The sequence below is a fragment of the Triturus cristatus genome, chromosome 1_1 (assembly GCF_964204655.1).
Source record: "Triturus cristatus chromosome 1_1, aTriCri1.1, whole genome shotgun sequence".
NCBI lineage: Eukaryota > Metazoa > Chordata > Amphibia > Caudata > Salamandridae > Triturus > Triturus cristatus.
Window position 1 is genome coordinate 732,059,555 of NC_140579.1, and position 25,292 is coordinate 732,084,846.

At 48.5% G+C, this 25,292-nt stretch overlaps 1 pseudogene; it reads left to right on the plus strand.

Annotated features, from left to right (window-relative positions):
• Window positions 1-1,408: 1,408 nt before the first annotated feature.
• Window positions 1,409-25,292, plus strand: part of LOC146870977 (E3 SUMO-protein ligase KIAA1586-like) — a 59,020-nt pseudogene continuing 35,136 nt past the window's right edge.

Here is a 25,292-nt window from a genome sequence, read left to right on the forward strand (position 1 = left end):
CAAGCAGAGCAGGTAATTGTTTGGTAGAGTTAAACTGTGGTGCATCTTGTACATTGTAGTATAACAACATACCTTGCCCATGTTTTCTTCTGTTGTAGGTTTCGCAGGCAGTATCCCACACAATTGAACGGGCATACACGAGTACAAGCAGAGCAGGTAATTGTTTGGTAGAGTTAAACTGTGGTGCATCTTGTGCATTGTAGTATAACAACATACCTAACCCATGTTTTCTTCTGTTGTAGGTTTCGCAGACAGTACCCCACACAATTGAACTGGCATACGTGAGTACAAGCACACCAGGTAATTGTTTGGTAGAGTTCCCTTATGGTGCACATGGTATATTTATGTATTACAAATTCACAATGTGCTGTGACAAATCTTTACTTCTATTTCAGGCTCTACGGACATTGCTACATTTAAGTTTGAAAGGGCAGGGCAGTGGACAGAAAAATCCAGGTAATTACACTCTACGTTTTGTCGACGATGCCTCAGTATTATGTGACAGATTGCAATCATGAGCATAGGCATCAACTTTAACCATGTTCCTTTATTTTGCAGGCTTTGTGGCATAGCAGGCTAAACCCAGTTATCGCAAATATGTTCAAGCGCAAAGCTGTACCTTCTGCAGAGTGTGATGCTTCACCACAAAGGAAGACATTTTGCCTTGTATTCAAGGAAGAGTGGATGAAAGAAATTGTGGAGGCTGAGACACAGAAATCACAAAGGAAGGTTTGCGTGCAACATGGTGAACTATTTCAATACAGTCCAGACGTGGGCTTGATTTGCAAAGCATGTGCAGAAGCCAAGATTTTTGGGGACTTTTCCACAGGGAAGAAATGAAGTGATGGCTGGAAACTGGATTACCTGAAACACCATCTAATTAGCAAAGTTCACGAGTCTGCCATGGTGAGATTGAGAAACAGAAGTGCTGCTGCCAGGTTTGGTTTTGGAGTGCGTCAATGCTGACAGAAACTGCCACTGACAAAGCAAATAGCACGGAAGTAGTTGAACGACAAAGATCCCTGCCTGAGGAGATAGAGATTCTCATCAACAATGTGTTGCTGGCAGTCAAGATGAATACTTCAATGTTATCTGTACAAGACATCCATGACCACCTAGCTTTGTATGTGAAGATACCAGCCAGCTGGAGGTGCAAGAACTATGCCTTTGAGTTCCTTGAGGCCATCAATAGCCTGATACACTGTGAAGGTTTTGGCAGAACTTTGTAACGCTTTGTATCACACATTGATAATTGATGAGAGCACAGATACAAAAATGTTCATTCTCTACTTCAAGTTCCGACCTGTAACCTCAACAGAGCACAAAACACTGTTTGGAGGCATAGTGAAGCTGACTAGTTGTAATGCTGAGGCTATCACTACTGCTGTCAAGGAATTCTACACTGCCAATGAACTGTGATGGTGCGTCTGTGTTGCTGGGTAAAAATAATGGTGTTGCTACTCGACTTAAACAATCTATTCCCCATCTAGTTGAGCAGCATTGTGTCGCTCATTGAGATGATTTGGGAGTTGATGATGCCTGGAAGAGGGTTCCAATGATTAAAGAGATGGAGACATTATTGAGGACTGTCTACACTGTGTTCTCCAGATCTCCTGCAAGGAAGTCCAAGCTGGATGAAATGGCATTGGTCACTGATTGTGAAGTGATCTCTTTTCGACCATTGAATGAAGTCCGGTGGCTTTCAAGGCATTTTGCAGTTGGTGCATTAATTCGGAATTGTGAGGCTGTTCTTAAGTACTTTGAGCATGAGAAACTTGAAGAGAATGATCCAGTTGCTAAATATTGTTACAAAAAGCTATCTGACTCAAACTACCATATTTCCCTTGCAGTACTTAATGACATTCTGAGTGAACTTGCATCTTTGTGCAAACTGTTCCAAAAATGTTCTTTGACTACTGTTGAAGCTGTACAGTATGCAAGAGCAAAGATTGGCCAAATTAAGGAACAGTATTTGGGGGACACTGTCTTTTGGAGCAACAATGTAAGAGATATGATGGCGTTGTACAAGGAAAGGCAAGAGTTTGACAGTGGGCCTATTTTATCTTTTGTTTCGCTTCTTTGTGAGCACATGCAATAAAGGTTCCCTGAGGATGAACTGAAAGAATGGGCAAGTTTTGAAATCCAGGCAATATCAACACAATCACATTTTGATTTTGGGACTGAGAATATACAAAGACTTGTTGAAAAGTATAAAAATGTCTTGGTCCTGGGTGATTGTGAAACACCAGAAGATGTTGTTCGACAATACAGAGACTATAAATATGTGGTTGCAGAGCATGTCAAGGGTGGTTTATTTACAACATTTCAAGACATGGTGAATTTCACTGTACGCAATGCTGCTCAGTATAATGTGGTGTCTCAGCTTGTTGATGTCTGCGCAACATTTCAAGCATCTAGTGCAGATTGTGAACGAGGATTCAGCCTCATGAATACTATCAAGAGTAAATTGAGGAATAGACTAGAGCAGAAGCATTTGGATATGCTGATGAGGACAAAGGCCTACCTCCTGAATGGGAAAGTTGACCTTGATAAAGTTTATCAGCACTGGAAAAATGGCAAGGATCGCTGTGAGAAGCAACCTTGTCACCCATCTAGTGATGCCACTTGACTTGTCTGAACGTCCCTCTCCCTCAGTCCATGTTTGCCTGGATGTCAGAGTTTTGCAAACTATCTCTGGCGGGATAGCCCAACTTAACTCAGTAGCTTTCACATCAAATTGTAAATGTTAGGTAATTTTGTAACTTCTTGTGAATATGTGATATTGTATAGGCTCTCAACATTTCCCCACCCAATGAACAGTGCTCAAGTTAAGATATTTAGTAAAATCTCATGATGGTACCACCTTTTGGAGTCTTGCGCTTTTCTAAACATTAAGGGTACTTGCCTGTGTAACCAATTCATGTCATGGCGTCTTTATCCAATTTGCAAAACAGCCCTAAGACCCTTAACGTGGAGCTGTATGTGTGAAAGTGCACCATCTTTTCACTTTTTTAAGTAAACATTTGGAGTGACATTTGGCGCAGCTCACGAGCGTGGTCTGGCTCCTGGCGCACAAAACCATGGTTGCAGAGCACAGAGACCCTCCACTGCCGCACACAGAGGAAAAAAATTAGAGGGATCATTGCTGCAGTACCCTAAACCCTAAAACACTACCCCAACAAGAACCCCTACACTACACAAACACCACTGCACTACCCTAAACCCTAAAACACTACACCCAGCATGACCCCCTAGACTGCCAAAACACCACTGCACTACCTACACCCTAAAACACTACCACCAGCAAGACCCCCTACACTACACAAACACCACTGCACTACCCTAAACCCTAAAACACTACCCCTTGCATAACCCCCTACACTACCCAAACACCACTGCACTACCCAAAATCCTAAAACACTTACCCCAGCGCAACCCCTACACTACACAAACACCACTGCAATACCATAAACCCTAAAACACTACCCCCAGCACTATTCCCTATATTACCCAAACACCACTGCACTACCCTAAACCCTAAAACACTACACCAGCACGACACCCTACAGTACACAAACACCCCTGCACTACCCTAAACGCTAAAACATTACCCCTAGCACAAACCCATACACTACAGAAACACCACTGCCCTGTCCTAAACCCTAAATCTACCCCCAGAACAACCCCCTACACTACACAAACACCACTGCACTACCCTAAACCCTAAAACACTACACCCAACAAGACCCCCTAGACTACACAAACACCACTGCACTACCCTAAACCCTAAAACACTACCCCCAGCATGAACCCCTACACTACTAAAACACCACTGTACTACCCTAAACCTTAAAATACTACACCAGCACGAAACCCTATACTACACAAAAACCACTGCACTTCCCTAAACCCTAAAACACTACCCCAGCTTGAACCCCTACACTTCACAAACACCACTGCACTGCCCTAAACCTTTAAACACTACCCCCAACACGACCCCATACACTACCCAAACACCACTGCACTACCCTAAACCCAAAAACACTACCCCCAGCATGACCCCCTACAGTACCGAAACACCACTGCATTACCCTAAGCCCTAAAACACTACCCCAGCACGAACCCCTACACTACACAAACACAACTGCACTACCCTAAACCCAAACACACTATCCCCATCATGACCCCCTACAGTACCGAAACACAACTGCACTAACCTAAACCCAAAAACACTACCACCAGCATGACCCCCTACAGTACCGAAACACCACTGCGCTACACTAAACCCTAAAACACTACCCCCAGCACGACCACCTACACTACACAAACACCGGAGCACTACCCTAAACCACTACCCCTATACAACACAAACACAACTGCACTACCCTAAACCCTAAAACACTACCCCAGCATGACCCCTTACACTACACAAACACCACTGCACTATCCTGAACCCATAAACTCTACCCCCAGCACAATCCCCTACACTACCCAAACATCACTGCACTTCCCTAAAAAACTAAAACACTACCCCCAGCACTACCCCTACACTACCCAAACACCACTGCACTACCCTAAACCCTAAAACACTACCCCCAGCACGACCCCTACACTACACAAACACCCCTGCACTACCATAAACCCTAAATAAAAAATTACCCCTAGTACAAACCCCTACACTACCCAAACACCACTGAACTACCCTAAACCTTAAATCTACCCCCAGCACAACCCCATTCACTACACAAACACCACTACACTACCCTACACCCTAAAACACTACCACCAGCATGACCCCCTACAAAACCCAAACACCACTGCACTATCCTAAACCCTAAAACACTTACCCCAGCAAGACCCCCTAAACTAAACAAACACCACTGCACTCCCCTAAAACGTTAAACACTATCCCAAGCACAACCCCCGACACTACCCAAACATCACTGCACTTCCCTAAACCCTAAAACACTACCCTCAGCACTATCCAAACATCACTGCACTACCCTAAACCCTAAAACACCACCCCAGTACAAACCCCTACACTACACACACACCCCTGCACTACCCTAAACCCTAAATCTGCCCTCAGTATGACCCCCTACACTACACAAACACCACTGCACTACCCTAAAAACAAAAACGCTACCCCCAACAAGACCCCCTACCCTACACAAACACCACTGCACTACCCTAAACCCTAAAACACTACCCCCATCATGAACCCTTACACTACAAAAACACCACTGCACTACCCTAAACCCTAAAACACTTCCACCAGCAAGACCCCCTACACTACACAAACACCACTGCACTACCCTACACACTAAAACACTACCACCAGCAAGACACCCGTCACTACACAAACACCACTGCACCACCCTAAAGCACTACCCCTAGCATGACCTCCTACACTACCCAAACACCACTGCACTACCCTAAACTGTAAAACACTTACCCCAGCACAACCCCCTACACTGCACAAATACCTCTGCACTACCCTAAACCCTAAATCACTACCCCTAGCACTACCCCTACACTACCCAAACAACACTGCACTACCCTAAACCCTAAAACACTTCCCAAGCATGATCCCCTACACTACACAAACACCCCTGCACTACCCCAAACCATAAAACATTACCCCTAGCACAATCCCATACACTACACAAACACCACTTCACTACCCTAAACCCTAAAACACTACCCCAGTACGAACCCCTATACTAGACAAACACCACTGCACTGACCTAAAACCTAAAACACTACCCCAGCATGAACCCCTATACTACACAAACACCACTGCACTTCCCTAAACCCTCAAACACTACCCCCAGCACAACCCCCTACACTACACAAACACCACTGCACTACCCTACACCCTAAAACACTACCACCAGCAAGACCCCCTACACTACACAAACACCACTGCACTGTGTTAAACCCTAACACACTACCCCTTGCATAACCCCCTACACTACCCAAACACCACTGCACTACCCAAAACCCTAAAACACTTACCCCAGCGCAACCCCTACACTACACAAACACCACTGCACTACCCTAAACCCTAAAACACTACACCAGCACGACACCCTACAGTACACAAACACCCCTGCACTACCCTAAACGCTAAAACATTACCCCTAGCACAAACCCATACACTACAGAAACACCACTGCCCTGTCCTAAACCCTAAATCTACCCCCAGAACAACCCCCTACACTACACAAACACCACTGCACTACCCTAAACCCTAAAACACTACACCCAACAAGACCCCCTAGACTACACAAACACCACTGCACTACCATAAACCCTAAAACACTACCCCCAGCATGAACCCCTACACTACTAAAACACCACTGTACTACCCTAAACCTTAAAATACTACCCCAGCACGAAACCCTATACTACACAAAAACCACTGCACTACCCTAAACCCTAAAACACTACCCCAGCTTGAACCCCTACACTTCACAAACACCACTGCACTGCCCTAAACCTTTAAACACTACCCCCAACACGACCCCATACACTACCCAAACACCACTGCACTACCCTAAACCCAAAAACACTACCCCCAGCATGACCCCCTACAGTACCGAAACACCACTGCATTACCCTAAGCCCTAAAACACTACCCCAGCACGAACCCCTACACTACACAAACACAACTGCACTACCCTAAACCCAAACACACTATCCCCATCATGACCCCCTACAGTACCGAAACACAACTGCACTAACCTAAACCCAAAAACACTACCACCAGCATGACCCCCTACAGTACCGAAACACCACTGCGCTACACTAAACCCTAAAACACTACCCCCAGCACGACCACCTATACTACACAAACACCGGAGCACTACCCTAAACCACTACCCCTATACAACACAAACACAACTGCACTACCCTAAACCCTAAAACACTACCCCAGCATGACCCCTTACACTACACAAACACCACTGCACTATCCTGAACCCATAAACTCTACCCCCAGCACAATCCCCTACACTACCCAAACATCACTGCACTTCCCTAAAAACTAAAACACTACCCCCAGCACTACCCCCTACACTACCCAAACACCACTGCACTACCCTAAACCCTAAAACACTACCCCCAGCACGACCCCTACACTACACAAACACCCCTGCACTACCATAAACCCTAAATAAAAAATTACCCCTAGTACAAACCCCTACACTACCTAAACACCACTGAACTACCCTAAACCTTAAATCTACCCCCAGCACAACCCCATTCACTACACAAACACCACTACACTACCCTACACCCTAAAACACTACCACCAGCATGACCCCCTACACAACCCAAACACCACTGCACTATCCTAAACCCTAAAACACTTACCCCAGCACGACCCCCTAAACTACACAAACACCACTGCACTCCCCTAAAACGTTAAACACTATCCCAAGCACAACCCCCGACACTACCCAAACATCACTGCACTTCCCTAAACCCTAAAACACTACCCTCAGCACTATCCAAACATCACTGCACTACCCTAAACCCTAAAACACCACCCCAGTACGAACCCCTACACTACACAAACACCCCTGCACTACCCTAAACCCTAAATCTGCCCCCAGTATGACCCCCTACACTACACAAACACCACTGCACTACCCTAAAAACAAAAACGCTACCCCCAACAAGACCCCCTACACTACACAAACACCACTGCACTACCCTACACACTAAAACACTACCACCAGCAAGACACCCTTCACTACACAAACACCACTGCACCACCCTAAAGCACTACCCCTAGCATGACCTCCTACACTACCCAAACACCACTGCACTACCCTAAACCGTAAAACACTTACCCCAGCACAACCCCCTACACTGCACAAATACCTCTGCACTACCCTAAACCCTAAATCACTACCCCTAGCACTACCCATACACTACCCAAACAACACTGCACTACCCTAAACCCTAAAACACTTCCCAAGCATGATCCCCTACACTACACAAACACCCCTGCACTACCCCAAGCCATAAAACATTACCCCTAGCACAATCCCATGCACTACACAAACACCACTTCACTACCCTAAACCCTAAAACACTACCCCAGTACGAACCCCTATACTAGACAAACACCACTGAACTGACCTAAAACCTAAAACACTACCCCAGCATGAACCCCTATACTACACAAACACCACTGCACTTCCCTAAACCCTAAAACACTACCCCCAGCACAACACCCTACACTACACAAACACCACTGCACTGCCCTAAACCCTAAAACACTATCCCCAGCACGATCCCCTACACTACACAAACACCCCTGCACTGTGTTAAACCCTAACACACTACCTGCAGCACGACCCCCTACACCACCCAACCACCACTGCACTACCCTAAACCCTAAAACACTACCCTCAGCACTATCCAAACATCACTGCACTGCCCTAAACCCTAAAACACCACCCCAGCATGAACCCCTATACTACACAAGCACCCCTGCACTACCCTAAACCCTAAATCTGCCCCCAGTATGACCCCCTACACTACACAAACACCACTGCACTACCCTAAAAACAAAAACGCTACCCCCAACAAAACCCCCTACACTACACAAACACAACTGCACTACCCTAAACCCAAACACACTATCACCATCATGACCCCCTACGGTACCGAAACACAACTGCACTAACCTAAACCCAAAAACACTACCCCCAGCATGAGCCCCTACAGTACCGAAACACCACTGCACTACACTAAACCCTAAAACACTACCCCCAGCACGACCACCTACACTACACAAACACCGGAGCACTACCCTAAACCACTACCCCTATACAACACAAACACAACTGCACTACCCTAAACCCTAAAACACTACCCCCAGCACTACCCAATACACTACCCAAACACCACTGCACTACCCTAAACCCTAAAACACTACCCCAGAACGACCCCTACACTACACAAACACCCCTGCACTACCATAAACCCTAAAACATTACCCCTAGAACAAACCCCTACACTACCCAAACACCACTGAACTACCCTAAACCTTAAATCTACCCCCAGCACAACCCAATACACTACCCAAATACCACTGCACTACCCTACACCCTAAAACACTACCACCAGCAAGACCCCCTACACTACACAAACACCACTGTACTACCCTACACCCTAAAACACTACCACCAGCAAGACCCCCTACACTACACAAACACCACTGCACTACCCTAAACCCTAAAACACTACCCCTTGCATAACCTCCTACACTACCCAAACACCACTGCACTACCCAAAACCCTAAAACACTTACCCCAGCGCAACCCCTACACTACACAAACACCACTGCAATACCCTAAACCCTAAAACACTACCCCAGCACTATTCCCTATACTACCCAAACACCACTGCACTACCCTAAACCCTAAAACACTACACCAGCACGACACCCTATAGTACACAAACACCCCTGCACTACCCTAAACGCTAAAACATTACCCCTAGCACAAACCCATACACTACAGAAACACCACTGCCCTGTCCTAAACCCTAAATCTACCCCCAGAACAACCCCCTACACCACACAAACACCACTGCACTACCCTAAACCCTAAAACACTACACCCAACAAGACCCCCTAGACTACACAAACACCACTGCACTACCCTAAACCCCTACACTACTAAAACACCACTGTACTACCCTAAACCTTAAAATACTACCCCAGCACGAAACCCTATACTACACAAAAACCACTGCACTACCCTAAACCCTAAAACACTACCCCCAGCTTGAACCCCTACACTTCACAAACACCACTGCACTGCCCTAAACCTTTAAACACTACCCCCAACACGACCCCATACACTACCCAAACACCACTGCACTACCCTAAACCCAAAAACACTACCCCCAGCATGACCCCCTACAGTACCGAAACACCACTGCATTACCCTAAGCCCTAAAACACTACCCCAGCACGAACCCCTACACTACACAAACACAACTGCACTACCCTAAACCCAAACACACTATCCCCATCATGACCCCCTACAGTACCGAAACACAACTGCACTAACCTAAACCCAAAAACACTACCACCAGCATGACCCCCTACAGTACCGAAACACCACTGCGCTACACTAAACCCTAAAACACTACCCCCAGCACGACCACCTACACTACACAAACACCGGAGCACTACCCTAAACCACTACCCCTATACAACACAAACACAACTGCACTACCCTAAACCCTAAAACACTACCCCAGCATGACCCCTTACACTACACAAACACCACTGCACTATCCTAAACCCATAAACTCTACCCCCAGCACAATCCCCTACACTACCCAAACATCACTGCACTTCCCTAAAAACTAAAACACTACCCCCAGCACTACCCCCTATACTACCCAAACACCACTGCACTACCCTAAACCCTAAAACACTACCTCCAACACGACCCCTACACTACACAAACACCCCTGCACTACCATCAACCCTAAATAAAAAATTACCCCTAGTACAAACCCCTACACTACCCAAACACCACTGAACTACCCTAAACCTTAAATCTACCCCAGCACAACCCCATTCACTACACAAACACCACTACACTACCCTACACCCTAAAACACTACCACCAGCATGACCCCCTACACAACCCAAACACCACTGCACTATCCTAAACCCTAAAACACTTACCCCAGCACGACCCCCTAAACTACACAAACACCACTGCACTCCCCTAAAACGTTAAACACTATCCCAAGCACAACCCCCGACACTACCCAAACATCACTGCACTTCCCTAAACCCTAAAACACTACCCTCAGCACTATCCAAACATCACTACACTACCCTAAACCCTAAAACACCACCCCAGTACGAACCCCTACACTACACAAACACCCCTGCACTACCCTAAACCCTAAATCTGCCCCCAGTATGACCCCCTACACTACACAAACACCACTGCACTACCCTAAAAACAAAAACGCTACCCCCAACAAGACCCCCTACCCTACACAAACACCACTGCACTACCCTAAACCCTAAAACACTACCCCCATCATGAACCCTTACACTACAAAAACACCACTGCACTACCCTAAACCCTAAAACACTTCCACCAGCAAGACCCCCTACACTACACAAACCCCACTGCACTACCCTACACACTAAAACACTACCACCAGCAAGACACCCTTCACTACACAAACACCACTGCACCACCCTAAAGCACTACCCCTAGCATGACCTCCTACACTACGCAAACACCACTGCACTACCCTAAACCGTAAAACACTTACCCCAGCACAACCCCCTACACTGCACAAATACCTCTGCACTACCCTAAACCCTAAATCACTACCCCTAGCACTACCCCTACACTACCCAAACAACACTGCACTACCCTAAACCCTAAAACACTTCCCAAGCATGATCCCCTACACTACACAAACACCCCTGCACTACCCCAAGCCATAAAACACTACCCCAGTACGAACCCCTATACTAGACAAACACCACTGCACTGACCTAAAACCTAAAACACTACCCCAGCATGAACCCCTATACTACACAAACACCACTGCACTTCCCTAAACCCTAAAACACTACCCCCAGCACAACCCCCTACACTACACAAACACCACTGCACTGCCCTAAACCCTAAAACACTATCCCCAGCACGATCCCCTACACTACACAAACACCCCTGCACTACCATAAACCCTAAAACATTACCCCTAGAACAAACCCCTACACTACCCAAACACCACTGAACTACCCTAAACCCTAAATCTACCCCAGCACAACCCCATTCACTACACAAACACCACTAAACTACCCTACACCCTAAAACACTACCACCAGCATGACCCCCTACACAACCCAAACACCACTGCACTATCCTAAACCCTAAAACACTTACCCCAGCACGACCCCCTAAACTACACAAACACCACTGCACTCCCCTAAAACGTTAAACACTATCCCAAGCACAACCCCCGACACTACCCAAACATCACTGCACTTCCCTAAACCCTAAAACACTACCCTCAGCACTATCCAAACATCACTACACTACCCTAAACCCTAAAACACCACCCCAGTACGAACCCCTACACTACACAAACACCCCTGCACTACCCTAAACCCTACATCTGCCCCCAGTATGACCCCCTACACTACACAAACACCACTGCACTACCCTAAAAACAAAAACGCTACCCCCAACAAGACCCCCTACCCTACACAAACACCACTGCACTACCCTAAACCCTAAAACACTACCCCCATCATGAACCCTTACACTACAAAAACACCACTGCACTACCCTAAACCCTAAAACACTTCCACCAGCAAGACCCCCTACACTACACAAACACCACTGCACTACCCTACACACTAAAACACTACCACCAGCAAGACACCCTTCACTACACAAACACCACTGCACCACCCTAAAGCACTACCCCTAGCATGACCCCCTACACTACCCAAACACCACTGCACTACCCTAAACCGTAAAACACTTACCCCAGCACAACCCCCTACACTGCACAAATACCTCTGCACTACCCTAAACCCTAAATCACTACCCCTAGCACTACCCCTACACTACCCAAACAACACTGCACTACCCTAAACCCTAAAACACTTCCCAAGCATGATCCCCTACACTACACAAACACCCCTGCACTACCCCAAGCCATAAAACACTACCCCAGTACGAACCCCTATACTAGACAAACACCACTGCACTGACCTAAAACCTAAAACACTACCCCAGCATGAACCCCTATACTACACAAACACCACTGCACTTCCCTAAACCCTAAAACACTACCCCCAGCACAACCCCCTACACTACACAAACACCACTGCACTGCCCTAAACCCTAAAACACTATCCCCAGCACGATCCCCTACACTACACAAACACCCCTGCACTACCATAAACCCTAAAACATTACCCCTAGAACAAACCACTACACTACCCAAACACCACTGAACTACCCTAAACCCTAAATCTACCCCCAGCACAACCCAATACACTACCCAAATACCACTGCACTACCCTACACCCTAAAACACTACCACCAGCAAGACCCCCTACACTACACAAACACCACTGTACTACCCTACACCCTAAAACACTACCACCAGCAAGACCCCCTACACTACACAAACACCACTGCACTACCCTAAACCCTAAAACACTACCCCTTGCATAACCTCCTACACTACCCAAACACCACTGCACTACCCAAAACCCTAAAACACTTACCCCAGCGCAACCCCTACACTACACAAACACCACTGCAATACCCTAAACCCTAGAACACTACCCCCAGCACTATTCCCTATACTACCCAAACACCACTGCACTACCCTAAACCCTAAAACACTACACCAGCACGACACCCTATAGTACACAAACACCCCTGCACTACCCTAAACGCTAAAACATTACCCCTAGCACAAACCCATACACTACAGAAACACCACTGCCCTGTCCTAAACCCTAAATCTACCCCCAGAACAACCCCCTACACTACACAAACACCACTGCACTACCCTAAACCCTAAAACACTACACCCAACAAGACCCCCTAGACTACACAAACACCACTGCACTACCCTAAACCCTAAAACAATACCCCCAGCATGAACCCCTACACTACTAAAACACCACTGTACTACCCTAAACCTTAAAATACTACCCCAGCACGAAACCCTATACTACACAAAAACCACTGCACTACCCTAAACCCTAAAACACTACCCCCAGCTTGAACCCCTACACTTCACAAACACCACTGCACTGCCCTAAACCTTTAAACACTACCCCCAACACGACCCCATACACTACCCAAACACCACTGCACTACCCTAAACCCAAAAACACTACCCCCAGCATGACCCCCTACAGTACCGAAACACCACTGCATTACCCTAAGCCCTAAAACACTACCCCAGCACGAACCCCTACACTACACAAACACAACTGCACTACCCTAAACCCAAACACACTATCCCCATCATGACCCCCTACAGTACCGAAACACAACTGCACTAACCTAAACCCAAAAACACTACCACCAGCATGACCCCCTACAGTACCGAAACACCACTGCGCTACACTAAACCCTAAAACACTACCCCCAGCACGACCACCTACACTACACAAACACCGGAGCACTACCCTAAACCACTACCCCTATACAACACAAACACAACTGCACTACCCTAAACCCTAAAACACTACCCCAGCATGACCCCTTACACTACACAAACACCACTGCACTATCCTAAACCCATAAACTCTACCCCCAGCACAATCCCCTACACTACCCAAACATCACTGCACTTCCCTAAAAACTAAAACACTACCCCCAGCACTACCCCCTACACTACCCAAACACCACTGCACTACCTTAAACCCTAAAACACTACCCCCAACACGACCCCTACACTACACAAACACCCCTGCACTACCATAAACCCTAAATAAAAAATTACCCCTAGTACAAACCCCTACACTACCCAAACACCACTGAACTACCCTAAACCTTAAATCTACCCCCAGCACAACCCCATTCACTACACAAACACCACTACACTACCCTACACCCTAAAACACTACCACCAGCATGACCCCCTACACAACCCAAACACCACTGCACTATCCTAAACCCTAAAACACTTACCCCAGCACGACCCCCTAAACTACACAAACACCACTGCACTCCCCTAAAACGTTAAACACTATCCCAAGCACAACCCCCGACACTACCCAAACATCACTGCACTTCCCTAAACCCTAAAACACTACCCTCAGCACTATCCAAACATCACTACACTACCCTAAACCCTAAAACACCACCCCAGTACGAACCCCTACACTACACAAACACCCCTGCACTACCCTAAACCCTAAATCTGCCCCCAGTATGACCCCCTACACTACACAAACACCACTGCACTACCCTAAAAACAAAACCGCTACCCCCAACAAGACCCCCTACCCTACACAAACACCACTGCACTACCCTAAACCCTAAAACACTACCCCCATCATGAACCCTTACACTACAAAAACACCACTGCACTACCCTAAACCCTAAAACACTTCCACCAGCAAGACCCCCTACACTACACAAACACCACTGCACTACCCTACACACTAAAACACTACCACCAGCAAGACACCCTTCACTACACAAACACCACTGCACCACCCTAAAGCACTACCCCTAGCATGACCTCCTACACTACCCAAACACCACTGCACTACCCTAAACCGTAAAACACTTACCCCAGCACAACCCCCTACACTGCACAAATACCTCTGCACTACCCTAAACCCTAAATCACTACCCCTAGCACTACCCCTACACTACCCAAACAACACTGCACTACCCTAAACCCTAAAACACTTCCCAAGCATGATCCCCTACACTACACAAACACCCCTGCACTACCCCAAACCATAAAACATTACCCCTAGCACAATCCCATACACTACACAAACACCACTTCACTACCCTAAACCCTAAAACACTACCCCAGTACGAACCCCTATACTAGACAAACACCACTGCACTGACCTAAAACCTAAAACACTACCCCAGCATGAACCCCTATACTACACAAACACCACTGCACTTCCCTAAACCCTAAAACACTACCCCCAGCACAACCCCCTACACTACACAAACACCACTGCACTGCCCTAAACCCTAAAACACTATCCCCAGCACGATCCCCTACACTACACAAACACCCCTGCACTGTGTTAAACCCTAACACACTACCTGCAGCACGACCCCCTACACCACCCAACCACCACTGCACTACCCTAAACCCTAAAACACTACCCTCAGCACTATCCAAACATCACTGCACTGCCCTAAACCCTAAAACACCACCCCAGCACAAACCCCTATACTACACAAGCACCCCTGCACTACCCTAAACCCTAAATCTGCCCCCAGTATGACCCCCCACACTACACAAACACCACTGCACTATCCTGAAAACCAAAACGCTACCCCCAACAAGACCCCCTACACTACACAAACACAACTGCACTACCCTAAACCCAAACACACTATCACCATCATGACCCCCTACGGTACCGAAACACAACTGCACTAACCTAAACCCAAAAACACTACCCCCAGCATGAGCCCCTACAGTACCGAAACACCACTGCACTACACTAAACCCTAAAACACTACCCCCAGCACGACCACCTACACTACACAAACACCAGAGCACTACCCTAAACCCTAAACCACTACCCCTATACAACACAAACACAACTGCACTACCCTAAACCCTAGAACACTACCCCCAGCACTACCCAATACACTACCAAAACACCACTGCACTACCCTAAACCCTAAAACACTACCCCCAGAACGACCCCTACACTACACAAACACCCCTGCACTACCATAAACCCTAAAACATTACCCCTAGTACAAACCCCTACACTACCCAAACACCACTGAACTACCCTAAACCCTAAATCTACCCCCAGCACAACCCAATACACTACCCAAATACCACTACACTACCCTACACCCTAAAACACTACCACCAGCAAGACCCCCTACACTACACAAACACCACTGTACTACCCTACACCCTAAAACACTACCACCAGCAAGACCCCCTACACAACCCAAACACCACTGCAGTATCCTAAACCCTAAAACACTTATCCCAGCATGACCCCCTAAACTACACCAACACCACTACACTACCCTAAAACCTTAAACACTATCCCAAGCACAACCCCCGACACTACCCAAACATCACTGCACTTCCCTAAACCCTAAAACACTACCCTCAGCACTATCCAAACATCACTGCACTGCCCTAAACCCTAAAACACCACCCCAACAAGACCCCCTAAACTACACAAACACCACTGCACCTCCCTAAACCCTAAAACACTACACCCAGCATGACCCCCTACACTGCCAAAACACCACTGCACTACCCTACACCCTAAACAACTACCACCAGCAAGACCCCCTACACTACACACACACCACTGCACTACCCTAAACCCTAAAACACTACCCCTTGCATGACCCCCGACACTACCCAAACACCACTGCACTACCCAAAACCCTAAAACACTCACCCCAGCACAACCCCCTTCAATACACAAACACCACTGCAATACCCTAAACCCTAAAACACTACCCCCAGCACTATTCCCTATACTACCCAAACACCACTGCACTACCCTAAACCCTAAAACACTACACCAGCACGACCCCCTATAGTACACAAAAAGCCCCTGCACTACCCTAAACGCTAAAACATTACCCCTAGCACAAACCCATACACTACAGAAACACACTGCACTACCCTAAAACACTACACCCAACAAGACCCCCTAGACTACACAAACACCACTGCACTACCCTAAACCCTAAAACACTACCCCCAGCATGAACCCCTACACTACTAAAACACCACTGTACTACCCTAAACCTTAAAATACTATCCCAGCACGAAACCCTATACTACACAAACAGCACTGCACTACCCTAAACCTTAAAACACTACCCCCAGCTTGAAGCCCTACACTTCACAAACACCACTGCACTGCCCTAAACCTTTAAACACTACCCCCAACACGACCCCATACACCACCCAAACACCACTGCACTGCCCTAAACCCTAAAACACTACCCCAGCACGATCCTCTACACTACACAAACACCCCTGCACTGCCCTAAACCCTAACACACTACCTGCAGCACGATCCCCTACACTACCCAAACACCACTGCACTATCCTAAACCCTAAAACATTACCCCAGCACGACCCCCTACACTTCCAAAACACCACTGCACTACCCTAAACCCAAAAACACTACCCCAGCATGACCCCCTACAGTACCGAAACACCACTGCATTACCCTAAACCCTAAAACACTACCCCCAGCACGAACCCCTACACTACACAAACACAACTGCACTACCCTAAACCCAAACACACTACCACCAGCATGACCCCCTACAGTACCGAAACACCACTGCACTACACTAAACCCTAAAACACTACCCCCAGCACGACCACCTACACTACACAAACACCGGAGCACTACCCTAAACCACTGCCCCTATACAACACAAACACAACTGCATTACCCTAAACCACAACCCCAGCATGACCCCTTACACTACACAAATACCACTGCACTATCCTAAACCGTTAAACTCTACCCCCAGCACAATCCCCTACACTACCCAAACATCACTGCACCTCCCTAAACCCTAAAACACTACCCCCAGCACTACCCCCTACACTACCCAAACAACACTGCACTACACTAAACCCTAAAACACTACCCCCAGCTCGACCCCTACACTACACAAACACCCCTGCACTACCATAAACCCTAAAACATTACCCCTACTACAAACCCCTTGTTAGACCTGTCAGCCCTAGGGTGGTCTCCCCCTGTATTTTACCGTGCCTCATTTTTTCCACCCTCAATTTTGTGTTGGACTTAGGTCTCCGGGCTCCTTTTCATTGCCAACCAGTGTTAAGGTGCAGGTGTTCCCTTCTCCCAAGATGGCTGCCACAGGCCCCTGCTACTGCAGAGTGGCCTTTCTAGTAGCACCCTAGCTGCCAGGAGCTGGCTGGAACCCCACAACAATGTTGCGACACCAGCCTGCCTTTTTTGTCCTATAGTTAGAATGGGGAAGCTCCTGGAATGTGCTGGAACCTTCTAAAAGAAGGGTGGGGTTTTACTTTTGCCGCCTTAGAGAGTGGTCACCTGACCTAGGGCTACTTAAGAGAGGGAGGGAACTTTTTCTAGGCAGTTGGAGTAACGCAGACCTGGGGAACCTACGCAGGAGTTTTAGGCGGTAGGGCCTAGTGAGGGACCTATGCCTCTGAAAGTGACAGGGCTTAGGTGCTGCCTTTTAAGTGAGTGAGGGATCCTGTACTAGCCCACTGATCTAGCCCAGCGGGAGGGGAACCCAGGAGCCATCTGCCAAGCTCGACTAGGAGCGAACTAGTCACCAACTCAACCCCACCACAAGCAACAGAACCCCCAAGGGCGCCAGAGCCAACTGCGCCACTAAGACTGCTGAAACTAAATGCTGAAGTTGATTGCTGAAACTTAATGCTGAAACTGACTACTGAAACTTATTTCTAAAGACTCACTACTGGACTGCCGGGGGATCAACCAGGTACTAGCGCTGTGACCCCTGCGCTCCCCGACCTTGCCTGGGATCCCCCCTAGTCAGTCCTGCCACGGGCGCTGGGCGCCGAAGTCACCCCTTAATTTCTGCCCCCCCCCCGGTGAAGGAATCGGAGGAGCACTCACCGCTGTGGCCCAGGACCGGAAGGCTGCCCCCTGTCGTCACCAGGGCCCGTGGAGAGGCCCGGGGCCCCGCCGCTGCCGCCGCAGCCAAAGAATTGCGACCCCCAGCGCCGAGAAGGCCTCGTTCGGCCCTGGCGCCTTGCCCGGCCGCGTAGGCCTGAAGCCAGGAACTCGAGTCACCTGACGGGGGTGGACTTCTAAATGCTGCCCCCGCCGTAGCCCCATTGGTCGATTGGGCCGCGCCCCCGCAGACCGCACTGCCATTGGCGGCTGCGGGCGCGGGCCCCTGAGGTAGCGAGGAGGTCCCCAGAAGCACCGGTGAGGCCGGCGGAGCTCCCCGGTCACGTCTGACCCGACCGGGAGCCCCGCGCTTTTTCCCCCACTCCCCGCACCACTCAACTCGGCGCGAGAAGCCCGCGAGGGAGGCGCTCGACCTGGAGATCGCCGGGAGGCCCCCGCGGAGAAGGAGGAAGATCCGCAACGCAGGTAATCTCCGGGGAGGAGGGCGAGAGGCCCCCGAGGCCCGGAGTACGCCCCTCCCCCGGGGAGATCCCCCGCGAGGTCTCAACTGCCCCCTAAGCGTGCCAGAGACTGGGCGGACCCCTGACTGCCTTCCAGACACCACGCTGTGTGGAACTGCCTCATGTAAAGCGCCAAGGAGTTACCAAGCCCCACGAACTGCTAGGGTTCTCCGCCTCATGGCGTCTACCAAATTCAACGCGCTAAGAGTCTGCCAGGTGCCCTGAGTTCCGTGCTCTGATTTAACGCGCTATGCAAATGCCATGTGCAGCGCTATGTTCTTCGGCCTGATTAAACGCGCTATGTTCCGTGCTCTGATTTAACGCGCTATGCAAATGCCATGTGCAGCGCTATGCTCTTAGGCCTGATTTAACGCGCTATTCGATTGCTATGTGCAGCGCGATGATCCTATGCCTGATTTAACGCGCTATTTGATTGCAATGCGCAGCGCTATGTTTAACCGCTGTGCTTGGCGCTCCCCAGGATCACCAGGTGTCGCGTCTTGGTCAATGTATTCAGGTATTGCCAATTGAAGTGTAATGAGATGCTTCTGAACCTGACGTTTCAATGTATTCAGGTATTGCCAATTGAAGTGTAATGAGATGCTTTTGAACCTGACGTTTTAAATGTATTCAGGTATTACCAATTGAAACCTAATTAACTGCTTTTGAATCTAACCTGATTTAGATAAACCTGATTAAGTTCCATTGAACCTGCTGTGTGGTGTCAGTTATTGCGTGCGCTTCCTGCTTCAGGGGATGTGTGTGTTGTATAGTCGCTTTACAATTAAGCCTTTGGGTGCCCACCCGCTCGAGTCACGTTACCCCCTTAGGGCCTGGTGACCCCTGGTCCTACACCCCTACACTACCCAAACACCACTGAACTACCCTAAACCCTAAATCTACCCCCAGCACAACCCCATTCACTACACAAACACCACTGCACTACCCTACACCCTAAAACACTACCCCTAGCATGACCCCCTACACAACCCAAACACCACTGCACTATCCTAAACCCTAAAACACTTACCCCAGCACGACCCCCTAAACTACACAAACACCACTGCACTACCCTAAAACCTTAAACACTATCCCAAGCACAACCCCCGACACTACCCAAACCTCACTGCACTTCCCTAAACCCTAAAACACTACCCTCAGCACTATCCAAACATCACTGCACTACCCTAAACCCTAAAACACAACCCCAGCACGAACCCCTACACTACACAAACACCCCTGCACTACCCTAAACCCTAAAACACTACCCCCATCATGAACCCTTACACTACAAAAACACCACTGCACTACCCAAAACCCTAAAACACTACCACCAGCAAGACCCCCTACACTACACAAACACCACTGCACTACCCTACACACTAAAACTCTACCACCAGCAAGACACCCTACACTACACAAACACCACTGCACCACCCTAAACCCTAAAGCACTACCCCTAGCATGACCTCCTACACTACCCAAACACCACTGAACTACCCTAAACCCTAAATCTACCCCAAGCACAACCCCCAACACTACCCAAACATCACTGCACTTCCCTAAACCCTAAAACACTACCCTCAGCACTATCCAAACATCACTGCACTACCCTAAAATACCATCCCAACAAGACCCCCTAAACTACACAAACACCACTGCACTACCCTAAACCCTAAAACACTACACCCAGCATGACCCCCTACACTGCCAAAACACCACTGCACTACCCTACACCCTAAAACACTACCCCGTGCATGACCCCCTACACTACCCAAACACCACTGCACTACCCAAAACCCTAAAACACTTACCCCAGCACAACCCCCTACACTACACAAACACCACTGCAATACCCTAAACCCTAAAACACTACCCCCAGCACTATTCCCTATACTACCCAAACACCACTGCACTACCCTAAACCCTAAAGCACTACACCAGCACGACCCCCTATAATACACAAACACCCCTGCACTACCCTAAACGCTAAAACATTACCCCTAGCACAAATCCATACACTACAGAAACACCACTGCACTACCCTAAACCCTAAAACACTACACCCAACAAAACCCCCTAGACTACACAAACATCACTGCACTACCCTAAAACCCTAAAACACTACCCCCAGCATGAACCCCTACACTACTAAAACACCACTGTACTACCCTAAACCTTAAAATACTACCCCAGCTTGAACCCCTACACTTCACAAACACCACTGCACTGCCCTAAACCTTTAAACACTACCCCCAACACGACCCCATACACTACCCAAACACCACTGCACTGCCCTAAACCCTAAAACACTACCCCAGCACGATCCCCTACACTACACAAACACCCCTTCACTGCCCTAAACCCTAACACACTACCCGCAGCACGATCCCCTACACTACCCAAACACCACTGCATTACCCTAATCCCTAAATCTACCCCCAGCATGACCCACTACACTACACAAACACCACTGCACTACCCTACAACACTACCCCAGCAAGACCCCCTACACTTCCAAAACACCACTGCACTACACTAAACCCAAAACACTAGCCCCAGCATGACCCCCTACAGTACCGAAACACCACTGCAGTACCCTAAACCCAAACACACTATCCCCAGCATGACCCCCTACACAACCAAAATACCACTGCACTACCCTAAACCCTAAAACACTACCCCAGCACGAACCCCTACACTACACAAACACCACTGCACTGCCCTAACCCAAAAAACTCTACCCGCAGCATGATACCCCACAGCACACAAACACCCCTGCACTACCTTAAACCCTAAAACACTACCTGCATCACCACCCCCTACACTACCCAAACACCACTGCATTACCCTAAACCCAACATCTATCAACCAGCATGACCCCCTACACTACACAAACACCACTGCACTACCCTAAACCCTAAAACGCTATCCCAGCATGAACCCCTATACTACACGAACACCACTGCATTGCCCTAAACCCTAAAGCACTACCCCAGCACGATCCCCTACACTACACAAACACCCCTGCACTGCCCTAAACCCTAACACACTACCTGCAGCACGATCCCCTACACTACCCAAACACCACTGCATTACCCTAATCCCTACATCTACCCCAGCATGACCCCCTACACTACACAAACACCACTGCACTATACTAAACCCTAAAACACTACCCCAGCACGACACCCTACACTTCCAAAACACCACTGCACTACCCTAAACCCAAAAACACTACCCCCAGCATGACCCCCTACAGTACCGAAACACCACTGCATTACCCTATACCAAAACACACTATCCCCAGCATGTCCCCCTACACAACCAAAACACCACTGCACTACCCTAAACCCTAAAACACTACCCCAGCACGAACCCCTAGACTACACAAACACCACTGCACTGCCCTAAACCAAAAAACTCTACCTGCAGCATGATACCCCACAGTACACAAACACCCCTGCACTACCTTAAACCCTAAAACACTACCTGCATCACGACCCCCTACACTACCCAAACACCACTGCATTACCCTAAACCCTAAATCTATCAACCAGCATGACCCCCTACACTACACAAACACCACTGCACTACCCTAAACCCTAAAACGCTACCCCAGCACGAACCCCTATACTACACAAACACTACTGCACTACCCTACACCCTAAAACACTACCACCAGCAAGACCCCCTACACTACACAAACACCACTGTACTACCATAAACCCTAAAACACTACCCCTAGCATGACCCCCTATACAACCCAAACACCACTGCACTATCCTAAACCCTAAAACACTTACCCCACCACGACTCCCTAAACTACACAAACACCACTGCACTACCCTAAAACCTTAAACACTATCCCAAGCACAACCCCGACACTACCCAAACATCACTGCACTTCCCTAAACCCTAAAACACTACCCTCAGCACTATCCAAACATCACTGCACTACCCTAAACCCTAAAACACCACCCCAGCACGAACCCCTACACTACACAAACACCCCTGCACTACCCTAAACCCTAAAACACTACCCCATCATCAGCCCTTACACTACAAAAACACCACTGCACTACCCTAAAACATAAAACACTACCCCAGCATGACCCCCTCCACTATGCAAACACAACTGCACTACCCTACACCCAAAAACACTGCCCCCAGCATGACCCCTATACTACACAAACACAACAGCACTACCCTAAACCCAAAAACACTACCCCCAGCACGACCCCCTATACTACCAAAACACCACTGCACTACCCTAAACCCTAAAACACCACCCCAGCACGAACCCCTACACTACACAAACACCCCTGCACTACCCTAAACCCTAAAACACTACCCCATCATGAACACTTACACTACAAAAACACCACTGCACTACCCTAAAACATAAAACACTACCCCAGCATGACCCCCTTCACTATGCAAACACAACTGCACTACCCTACACCCAAAAACACTGCCCCCAGCATGACCCCTATACCACACAAACACAACAGCACTACCCTAAACCCAAAAACACTACCCCCAGCACGACCCCCTACTCTACCCAAACACCACTGCATTACCCTAAACCCTAAAACACGACCCCTATACTACACAAACACCACTGCATTACCCTAAACCCTAAAATACTACCTCCAGCATGACCCCCCACACTACACAAACACCACACCACTACCCTAAACCGCTACCCCCTACACTACACAAACACCACTGCACCACCCTAAACCCTTAAACACTACCCCCAGCACTACCCCCTACACTACCCAAACACCACTGCACTACCCTAAACCCTAAAACACTACCCCCAGCATGACCCCCTACACTACACAAACACCCCTGCACTACACTAAAGCCGAAAAGGTTACCCCTAGTACAAAGCCCTACACTACCCAAACAAAACTGCACTACCCCAAACCCCACATCTACCCCAGCACAATCCCCTACACTACACAAAAACCACTGCACTACGCTACACCCTAAAGCACTACCACAAGCAAGACCCACTACACTAAACAAACACCATTGCACTACCCTAAACCCTAAAACACTACCCCTAGCAGGACCCCCTACACTACCCAAACACAACTGCACTACACTAAACCCTAAAACATTACCACATCATGACCCTCTCTACTACACAAACACCACTGCGCTACCCAAAACCCTTAAACACTACCTCCAGCACAACCCCCTACACTACCCAAACACCCCTGCACTACCCTAAACCCAAAATCTACCCCCAATATGACCCCCTATACTACACAAACACCACTGCGCTATCCTAAACCCTAAATCTACCCGCAGTACGACCCCCTACACTACACAAACACCACTGCACTACACTAAACCCTAAAACACTACCC